Raw genomic sequence first — 10,539 nt, 5'->3', positions numbered from 1 at the left:
CGAATATATTCAATTCAATTCAAGAAACATTCATTTCACAATTCACAACTTCAATAATACATGATATACATTGTACTGACTGATATACATTGTACTGACAAATGTACAAATATAATAAAAGAGAAGAAGAATAATAGTTTGTAGCAGTTACTTTTTTGTCTGTTATTCCAACATTTGCAACATTGGATATACTGTATTTTGCACAAAATGCTTGTCCGAAATCCTGTACTGACACATAAAAAATACAGTAAAAAACACAGCATTCCGCATTAGGTTTTCAATTTCTCACAAGCTTTGAGACACAGGATTTAATTAAGATAGCCTTAGCATCAGTGTCGTACACAAAATCATGCATACCTCACAAATGCAAAATTGGAATCAACTGAAATTTTGGGAATAAACCTCTTTTGTGGATATCTACTTAAGGGATCTAAAATGAGCGTTTATTGGGTTTCGACAGTATTTTTTGTGGGACATGAGAGCACCTCAGACCTATCGAATTGCATTCTGAATCTGAAGCATGTCTTTCTGATATCAAATAATTTTCATTTTTGAAAATCACAATATAATACAAATTTTATGACAAATTATAAAATTTGATATTTTTCAAATTTTGATATATAACAGTCCTCGGTAAATTATATAAATCTAATGATATATTCTTAAAGTGTATGTAGCAGGAAGGAAAAGTCGACGGTCAATTGAAACTTTTGACCTTTCATATTGAAGAAATGGATTTTTTCCCCAAAAAGACCTAATTTTTTTTTTTGTGTTTTGGGGAAAAAAATCCATATCTTCAATACGAAAGGTCAAAATTTTCAATTGATCGTCGATATTTCATCCCACCTACATACACTTTAAGTATAAATCATCAGATTTATAAAGTTTACTTCAAGTACTGTTAAATATCAAAAATATCAATTTTTAATGATTTGCCATAAAATGTGTATTAAATTGCTAATTTCAAAAAATCAAAAATATTTGATATCAGAAGGACATTCTTCGTATTCAGAGTGCAATTCGATATGTCTGATGTGCTCTGATGTCCCAAAATAAATACTGTCCAAACGTTCATATTCATACCCCAGCCCTTAAAAATGATATAAAAAGAGTATGCTAGGATCACTAAAAATTAACATTGTCTAATTATTGTCCACTGTTTAATACATACAGGTACATGTCTAACCTACTAGGTTATTATTATTAATTATTTAATTATTATTATAATTCAGTCTGTAAAATGGGCACATACAAAAGTCATGTAGCCTACCAGGGCAAGGGACCGTTCACAAACACTTGTAAGGGGGGGCCTGTTGAAAAAAAAATTTACCGCAAAAATTGGTCGGGCCCCCCCTTTACAGGCCTCGAAAATTTCAGGGCCCCCCTTTTTGACATGAAAATTATGGGTCAACCCTATAGAAAAGCATATAAACTCAATTTTTCCAGGAAAATTTATGGTCATTTTTTTCAGGGCCCCCCTAAGGAGGGTAAAAAAAATTCAGGCCCCCCTTTTTGCATCAGGCCCCCCCTTACAAGTGTTTGTGAACGGTCCCTAAGGGGACAGCTAATTAATGGCAAGTTAAAAATGGGCGAAGTTAGATTGAAAGAAAATGGCGAAGTTAGATAAGTTACTCCCCTGGCCCCTGCAGAGAATACGGAAGTCTCACCGGTGAGTTAAGATTTTTATGGCAAGTCCAGCAGACGAAGTTATGACAAGTCCCATCGATGAGTTAAAATTCACGGCAAGTCCCATCAGCGAAGTTATGGCAAGTCTTATCAGCAAGTTAAGATTACAATCTGATTTAGGGTAAAATGGATTTTTTTCTCACCATCATGAACCTCAACTAGTGAAAGCAATTTCCCTGTCATAGTGTCATCATATAACGGCATTGCTGTAACTATCTTGATAATGTTGTCATAACTCAGCGACTTGATTGTGTTGTTGTAACTCTGCTCGGACTTCATGGCTTTGTCGTAACTCTCGCCTTTTAGGCTTTAGCTTACTTTATGGGAGTAATTGAAAAATCCCTAATCTCTGTGGGGGGTAACTTGCCTTTTCTTTAAGTCGCCTTTCTTTTTAACTCGCCTTTTTTAACTTGCCTAGTTACCACTGTGTCCAGGATTTGTTGACTTAATTGTAGTCCATATTAGCATAATTATAAATTATGAGTTCCACTGTGGTAAAATATCAAATTATCAGTAAGCGATGGCTACCAGCTAGCTAGTCCACCAAACCTAATTGATAGGTAGGCGTAGGCCTAGGCCTACATGTAGGCTGTAACAGCCATTATGTTGACAATGTCTTTTTCTGTCAATAGTTAAAGTCACTTGAACTTAGTTGAAGTGCCGACATTCTATATGGCACAGGTGATTGCTATGGAGCATTTACTTAACACATCATCACTATATCTTCATCTCGATCTGTCTCTTGCTTTAGCTTGTTGCTGCAAGTGGTTCCTTCCAATAAGTTCCAATTTCATCTGTAAAGAAATAACCAAAATATCAATTGAAAATATTTAGATGTTTTTCTTATCAAGATTTTAAAATTAACAACCTACAGATCCCCTAAAAGTGACATGGAAAGAAAAAAATATCTTGGAACCTGACTTAATAGCTCAGGCCTGACTATAAATTAGGGGCCCGTGCCACTAAGTCAGATACTATCTTGGGGCTTGAACTTGAAGTTACTATCTTGGGGGCCTGAGTTACTTAGTCGGGTCCCAAGTTACCAAGTCCGGGACCCAAATTACCAGATTGGACCCGAAAGTTACCAAGTCAGGGATAGTATGTAGGGCCCAATGATTATTTTTTTTTCTTTCCATGTCACTGAGAGTTTCCTTCCGGAGGGGGGGCTGAAGAAAATTCAATTTTGCCGTCCCTTCCTCAGTTTTTTTTTTTCGGTGGTTTGAAAAAGTGAAGAGCAAAAAAAAAAAAAAAAAAGGATTATAAGCAATAGCACCCTAATTGCAACACATTTTGATGTATAGTACTTGCCCTGGGGTCACTCCCATTGTGGCCTGTACATCATCCGCGATAATCAACTTTTGAAAAGCACCCTAAACAAGGATCTAACCCTTGGCTAAAACGATACCCTAAACAGGTAACACGCACCTGTTTCACACCATAAATTAGGCGGGCCTAAACAGGGATTTTATTCATTGCATCAAATTTCATACCCTTAAATTTCATTTCAACGTATCAGCAATTGCAATTTTGCTACCATTTTTTCCAATTTTTCATGTTTTTGTCGGCCTCAACACGATGCACGCGTATCGTGCCTACCCCCGAAAAACTACCCTTTTTACATGTTTTTATTATCGCGGATGGTGTACAGGCCACAATGGAAGTGACCCCGAGTACTTGTAATTTTTTCTAATTTTTATAATTTTTAAATTTTTTCCGCCCTTTTTTCTTTACCAATTCTTTTTGCCGGCCCTTCTTCGCTGCCCCTTGACCCCTTCGACGGCCACCCCAAAGCCCCCAATACACGCATGAAAATCAAACATCACTCTCTTATATCAGATTTAAGGAGAGCAGTAGAGAGCAATGCTCTTACTCTCCTCAAAAGGCAGTCCCTGGTTAATCATAGTACATACCAGCTTGTCCAGTACTGTTGAGTTCATCACTATACATTCTGATTAAAAGCCACCATCTCCTGAAAGCAGTTGCTGCACCTGTACAGTTCACATCAAGTTGACATCACTGGTATCACCTAGTTGGGAAAATTCAAGAAACAATATCTTAATTTGGAGAAACGTTTTACAAGAACAAACATGCTTTGCCTCCTGGTTTCTGAACTTGGGCTTCTCCATGCTGCAATCCTAGCCCCAGAGTTACATGGGAGGCCTAAGTACCAATTCAAAATATATTTTTGGAAATTGTTTTACCATACCATTTATTTGCACACAAAAGTAAACTCATGGATTTACATGCACCTTTTAAATAAAAGTGCCATAAATTATTTGATCATTGCATCCATATGTGATGTGTATAGCATGTGAGTTGTGTTGAAGAGATCAATGGTGGTGCATTTGAAGTGTAACACACATATTGTAATTTGGCATTTTGCCCATTCATGCCTTAAAGGCTAAACTATGATCAGCTGGTCATCATGTGTGAGATGGGAGTCAGGACTAACTACATAGTATAAAAAAAAAGCCCAAAATTTTCCGCTTTACAAAATGTCAAATTCCGCTTTTTTTCTCTTCGTAAATTTTGCGATAAAAAAATTTTCACAAAAAAACCCTTACGATCAAATATAGGGCCTATGCGGGAGAAATGATGGTTTATTAACAATTTATTAATGTTGAATTTTGAAACTGTTTTTATTACCGGTATTTAAGGTTGGTCTGAACCCTGGAATTATGGAAACTTTCGGGCCTCATAAAGTTCTGCTAAATTGTTGGTCTAAAGTATATAAAAGTACCGGTATACATATTTAGAATTTGGCAAAGACTTGAGAAGTTCATCTGTGAGGTCAAATTTGGGCCAAAATGCTCATTTTGCTCAAAATCCCAAAACCTGTTTTTTGGCCCACTTCTTTTCGTGCATCCTACCAAAAAATTCTTGGGCCAAAAAATGGCTCCTAGATATTTTTATCTAGTTTTTAAAAATTAATAAAAAAAATTTTGCCCAAGAATTTTTTTGGTAGGATCAGATACACTAAGTGGGCCAAAAACAGTTTTTTGGGGTTTTGGGCCAAAATGAGCATTTTGGCCCAAATTTGACCTCACAGATGAACTTATCAAGTCTTTGCCATTCAAAATATGTATACTTTTATATACTTTAGACCAACAATTTAGCAATTATGAGGCCCGAAAGTTTCCATAATTCCAGGGTTCAGACCAACCTTAAAGGAAGTCTCCAGTAATCACAATGCCTTTGTAAGAAAAATAATTATCAAGCACGAATCACATGGTTTTATTTCAACAAATTCATAGTGACCATGACCATAAGGCTAATGAAAGTCGATTCCTTGTTTCCCGTTACCCTACTCCGCTCAAAACCAATTGCTGGCCAAATATTTCATTATTTTAAATAAAATGTTGATTTCTAACCAACTTTAACATACCAATAAATAATTGTGATTTTAAATATATCATAAATCTGTTTCTGTTGATTTTCAGGGATTTTCTTTGCAGTAGGAGCATGGTATATGGTTAATAATGAATTAATAATGAATACCTACTCAATTCTCTGTCCTGCACTTTTTGATCTGCTCTTATCTCATCCTGTAAAAAATATTGTGAAACTTTTGATAAAAGTTGTACAATCACCTTCAACTTCATGTGGTTGTATAAAACTACATCTGTACACTACAAACTGTGATTTATCACATGTATACATGGGTAGGCCTAGTTATTGGTTTACACCTGTAACAGATGCAATAATGAAATGGTATAAAATAATGAATAATGAAAAATGAAATGGTCACCTACACAGTCATGAAAAATTGTGCAACGGGAAACAATGAATTGACTTTCATTGGCCTAACTATAAAAACGAATAAAAACATCCGTCTCTCAACACGTGATATTCAAAATTCCCGGGCGCTGAATTTGTCGAGTGCAATGACGTCCCAGACAATGAAGGCTGACAACAATTGAGCACAATAACCATTACGTCATTGGACTTCGGTGCGGGAATTTTGAATATCGCGTGTTCAGAGCCGACAGTTTTATTTGTTTTATGGTCAATATGAGTTTGTTTTAAATAAAACCATGTGATTCGTGAAGGCATAATGTTATGATTGCCGGAGACTCCCTTTTTTTTAAATTTTCTTTTTTAAAGCTTTTTTCAGTTCATTTTTTCTTTTTTAGCAAAACTGCTTTTTCCGCTTTTTCTTCCTGAATTCTGAGATTGTCGCGGAAAATCCGCAATGCAGAAAAAACTTCTGTCTTTTTATAGTCAGGAGCAGGACTCATCATGGTCTATCGTGGATTGCGTGCACAGCTGGGCGCAGCGCCTTTTTAGGCGGAAATTATTCGGCTTTTGTTACTGCTCGCATCGTCAATAAAGTCCAAACTCAGTCACTCTCACATAAATTCACATAAGCGTGCGCCAGTCACGCATTACGCAATGCACAACTAGCATTTGATTTAAGCATTGCTTACGCCCACGATTGCGCCCAACTGCAGGGGTAGCGCTAGAACTAAACACTGAGTGTCCGCAGGGACCCCGAACTTGCAAAAAATAAAAAAGTAGGGGGTCCGGAGTAGAGTTTGGTGAGTCCCAGTTGCACAAATGCAGCATAAATAGTATATCTGCAATAGCGCTAGATTGAAAAACCGGGGGTCTGCAGGGACCCCTGAACTTGCAGAAAATTTAAAAACAGGGGGTCCCAACTCTATTTTGGTGGGTCCGGGACCCCAAAAAGCAACTTAGCGCTACCCTTGCCCAACTGCGTGGGCTCGTGGCAGTGCGTGCATGCCATTCTACATGTAATTAGTTTATTGTATTTAATCAATACAGCACATTGGTCGTTGTTACGAGTCATTTTTTTCAGCCTTAACCAAACAAACAAACATCATGTTGTCCGCCCGCGGTTGTCCGTGTCCGAGAAAACATTCACAACACATCACACATGATGAAAAGCAGGAGTACCTAGGGCATGATGATGATTGTATTTGTTATTTTGTAAATCATGTACCGGTACCAGTAAATCTAAATTAATGTCATGCACGTCACTCATACTCATGACTGCCTACAAATTACATTTACAATATTGAATCAGTCATGAGTCACGACACTGCTCTTGTTTTAGTGTAAAAGATGCATATCCTACGTGAAAATAATTGAAATAACTTCAGCTTTTATACTTACATTGCTTTATACCATGCATGCATGACCACCGTGAATACCGAAGCTGTGCTGTGCATATAGTCGGTGCATGTCACTACTGCATGACTGTGTGGTCCCGGTGTGTGCTCTGAGCGGGGTTTGTGTGATGATCTTTCCTTCTCAAAATCAAGTTGAATATTGCGATCTGTCGGTGTGCAATGGCCTCAATGTGTTACAAATCCACATAAGTTTCACCATGATGACTAAAAATCGTGCAAAGTTCATTATTTTGGTTTAAAAATGGAAAAATTGTAGAAACCACTAATGGCGGACGCAACAGATTTGTTTTTTTAAACATCAGCTACCAAATTGCAAGCAAGAAAGGTTTATTCCCTGCGTCGGTACTCAGCTGTTTGTTTTCAAGCCCGCATTATGTTACTAGCGAACGAAAGCTAGCCAAATCAGCCAAATGTCGGGTTTCAAAAGTGTCAGATCAGGGCTCCGTTTGTCTTTATATTCCCATAGTAGCATGATATGAGATACATAGTCGCTGAAACAGTGACGTAATCAAATTCTACTAAATATTCATTTTTCACTGCTCCTGATTTGGAACGCAGATCAGTTCAGTCTTCACCAACAGCACAACCCGATGACCGTGCGTAGTTGTTGAAAGACTGAAGGATCCAGTCTAACGAAAACTACCCTTTTACGCGTTTTCATTATCGCGGATGGTGTACAGGCCACAATGGGAGTGACCCCCGGGAGAAATTCCTGTGGAAGATTTGCTTGTTTTCTGAGTATGGTGGAAATTTAGAAATAATAAAAACTGTTAGATGCAAAAAACATGTTTGCTTAAAATATTATCATGCTGAAATTTCCAACAATAACTAACACATTTTGAGTTGGACCATCATGGGGAAATCCCCCCCCCCCCCCAACCCATTGGCTCATAATTATTATTACACAGCCCATAATGAGAATTTTTGCCTGAATTTTATTTTGTTGTCCAAATTTACGAATTTTTTGTTGTTGTAAAAAAGGATTTTTTATAGATAGAATTCTTGACAGTTTCTTCAGATTTTTATTTTGCTATACATTCATTCATTCAAATACCAGATAGACTTTATAGCCAAATTTAATAGACCTCAAGTGACAAGAAATCTATTTTGTCTGCATTGTGAAGTTTTTGTTTTAAGAACAGATAATTGCAAAAATATAATGCCACATAAATTAAACCATTAACATTCTAAAACCTATTTTTAGGATGGGTGTCCTTGGCCCAGTGGAATACCACTACAAGTTTGTGCACAGAAGCTGTGGACCACAGTGGACAGTGTATGGAGCATAATTTGATTATGATCTTTAGTCTGGGCTTTTCTCAGAATAGGCCTTACGAAAATGGCACGCTTTTTTTGCAAGCGTGCAGCATGAATGCGCACACATGTCGCACATGTGCATATGAAGTGTGCGCATGCGTGTTTTGGAAAAAACACGCATGCACATGCATGCACCGTGCACGGTCTGCACGCATGCAGGGCTGCATGCATGCAGGAGCTGCACGCTTGCAGGAGCTGCATGCACGCGTGCAGAAGCTGCACGCTTGCAGGAGCTGCATGCACGCGTGCAGAAGCTGCACGCTTGCAGGAGCTGCATGCGTGCACAGTCTGCACGCTTATATAGCATGCAGGAGCTACACGCGTGCAGGAGCTGCACGCATGCAGGAGCTTGCCGCTTGCAGGAGCTGCACGCGTGCAGGATCTGATGATAATATACAGGTATTTATACACTTCATGCATGTCTGCTGAATTCAACACTAACCTCATAGACTATGGTTTCCTGGGGGAAAAGAATCGCAAAAAACACTTTTGAAACTTACGCAATTCGATTTTTCTTGCAGAGACTATTCTTGATATGCTCAACATCAACAAGACAATGATGAAAACCCCTAAAATACACTTCAAACTTATAAATTTTCAAAGTTATTGGGAGCTTCTGAGGAGCTAGCACTTCTCTGATCCTTGGCAGTTGGTGACCTCTGATATCCCATACTGCACTGCTGCTTCCTGCAATTATGCGTGCAAGTGGTCAATGCGTGCGCTGCACGCTTCAAGTTTGCGTGCAGAGAATATTAGGTGTGCAAATGCGTGCACTGCACACTTAAAAAATGCGTGCAGGGAAAAATGTGCAAGTTGCGTGCAGCGCACAGTTTATTATGTGTGCAAATATGTGTGCAATTGATACTTGCGTGCATTGCCTGCACGCACATGGCTAGTTCGCACACATGAACACGCTCTTGCTCGCTTCTGCACACTTTTGCACACTTATTTAAGCGTGCAGCACGCTTCGGCACACATTTTTTTTTGCCTGCATTTTCGTAAGGCCTTGCTTCATGTTTTTTTCTACCTGGTTTAACAGATTTTCACATAACAAATTCAAGTTTTATATTGACATGTGAATTAACCCTTTTTACTGAAGTTCAAGTATAACAAGTCTTCTTTTTTTTACTGAAGTATAATGCGTCTTCTATAAACCTCAAAACTGATTACCACTTCACTTTTTGTTTTGATATTTTCATACAGATAACAATATAATATATAATATAATTGCCCTGGTTGCTTATTTCTATTCTCGGCTTTCTAGAGTTCAAAATCGTAAACATTTTCAAACAAAATTGCCTGCATTTTTATACCCAGGGCATTTTAATTTTAAGGTGTCATTTTGCTGTCTAAAGGTGAAATTCCAAGCAGGTTGGACAACATACTTTGATGGACAAATTAAATTTGGCTACAATATAATTTTGAATTGATTTCTAGGCTGATTCCTATGTATCGTGCCAATGTCTCAGATTCAAATGTCAAAGAACGTGCCCATATGAAAAAATAAACACTTAAAAATTCCACACTACATGCTCATTTTCTGATATCAGAAAGAGGAGAATTAAACAACTCATTCTTAATTATTTCAAGATATTGGAGATATTGAAATGAGGGGATTTTTTTTCAGCTTTGATCGTTATCAAAGCAGATGGACATGAAACTTTTAAACCAATTACCTTTTCCGAAAAGTCATTGAATGATATATTAGATGGGCAAATGGTCTTTTGTACTTAGTACCCCCCTAGCTGTTTATACAGGCTATTTGAACCAAGAGCCATCAACCATGCCCCCGCATATTTCATTTATAGCATGACAGTATCCTGCTATGACTATCATAGGAACTAATATTTTTCCCTGGTCTGTTTTGAAGGGGAAAAACCTCGGGCCCTTCTTGATTTTGAGTTTACCGTTTCCTGCCCGCATCCAAAATGATTGAGAATTGCAAAATATTTAGGCCTAATTATTTGATTTTTATTTGATATTTTGATCACATTTAATAGCTATGATGCTGAACAAACAAATAACATCTCTGCATTTGTGTGAAATCAACCATAATTGCAATATAATTAAATCCGCAGTGCTAAAATGTACCCCATTGATATTGCATATGTGAACACTCATTTCAAAAGAAAGAAAATGATATAAGAATACACTTTTTGCAGTTCACATTGTTAATTTATTCATTCAAGGTTTATTTTGATTCTCATTTAAAATGTATACTAACATGCAGTTATAAATATGCTCTTGTAATGTTTTCCGTTTGATTCGTCAGTTTACTCTTTATTCATTTGCTTTATATGTAAGACAAATGTCTCGTTCAGAAAATGATTCTTCAAAAACTTGTTCTGTTCTGTTATCATGCTCCCACTTAATAAAACCCAAC

General features: G+C 37.3%; 1 long non-coding RNA gene across 1 annotated transcript; it reads right to left on the bottom strand.

The window, feature by feature from the left end:
- Positions 1-2,045: 2,045 nt before the first annotated feature.
- LOC140142732 (uncharacterized) lies at positions 2,046-7,147 on the bottom strand. The gene is made up of 3 exons (XR_011857572.1): positions 6,823-7,147; positions 3,597-3,712; positions 2,046-2,480 (listed from the first exon to the last, which is right to left on the bottom strand). It is a non-coding gene; the product is annotated as an uncharacterized lncRNA (long non-coding RNA).
- Positions 7,148-10,539: the final 3,392 nt, after the last annotated feature.

The sequence above is a fragment of the Amphiura filiformis genome, chromosome 20 (genome assembly GCF_039555335.1).
Source record: "Amphiura filiformis chromosome 20, Afil_fr2py, whole genome shotgun sequence".
NCBI lineage: Eukaryota > Metazoa > Echinodermata > Ophiuroidea > Amphilepidida > Amphiuridae > Amphiura > Amphiura filiformis.
Note: the sequence above shows the minus strand (reverse complement) of the source record. Positions and strands in the feature narration are given on the sequence as shown.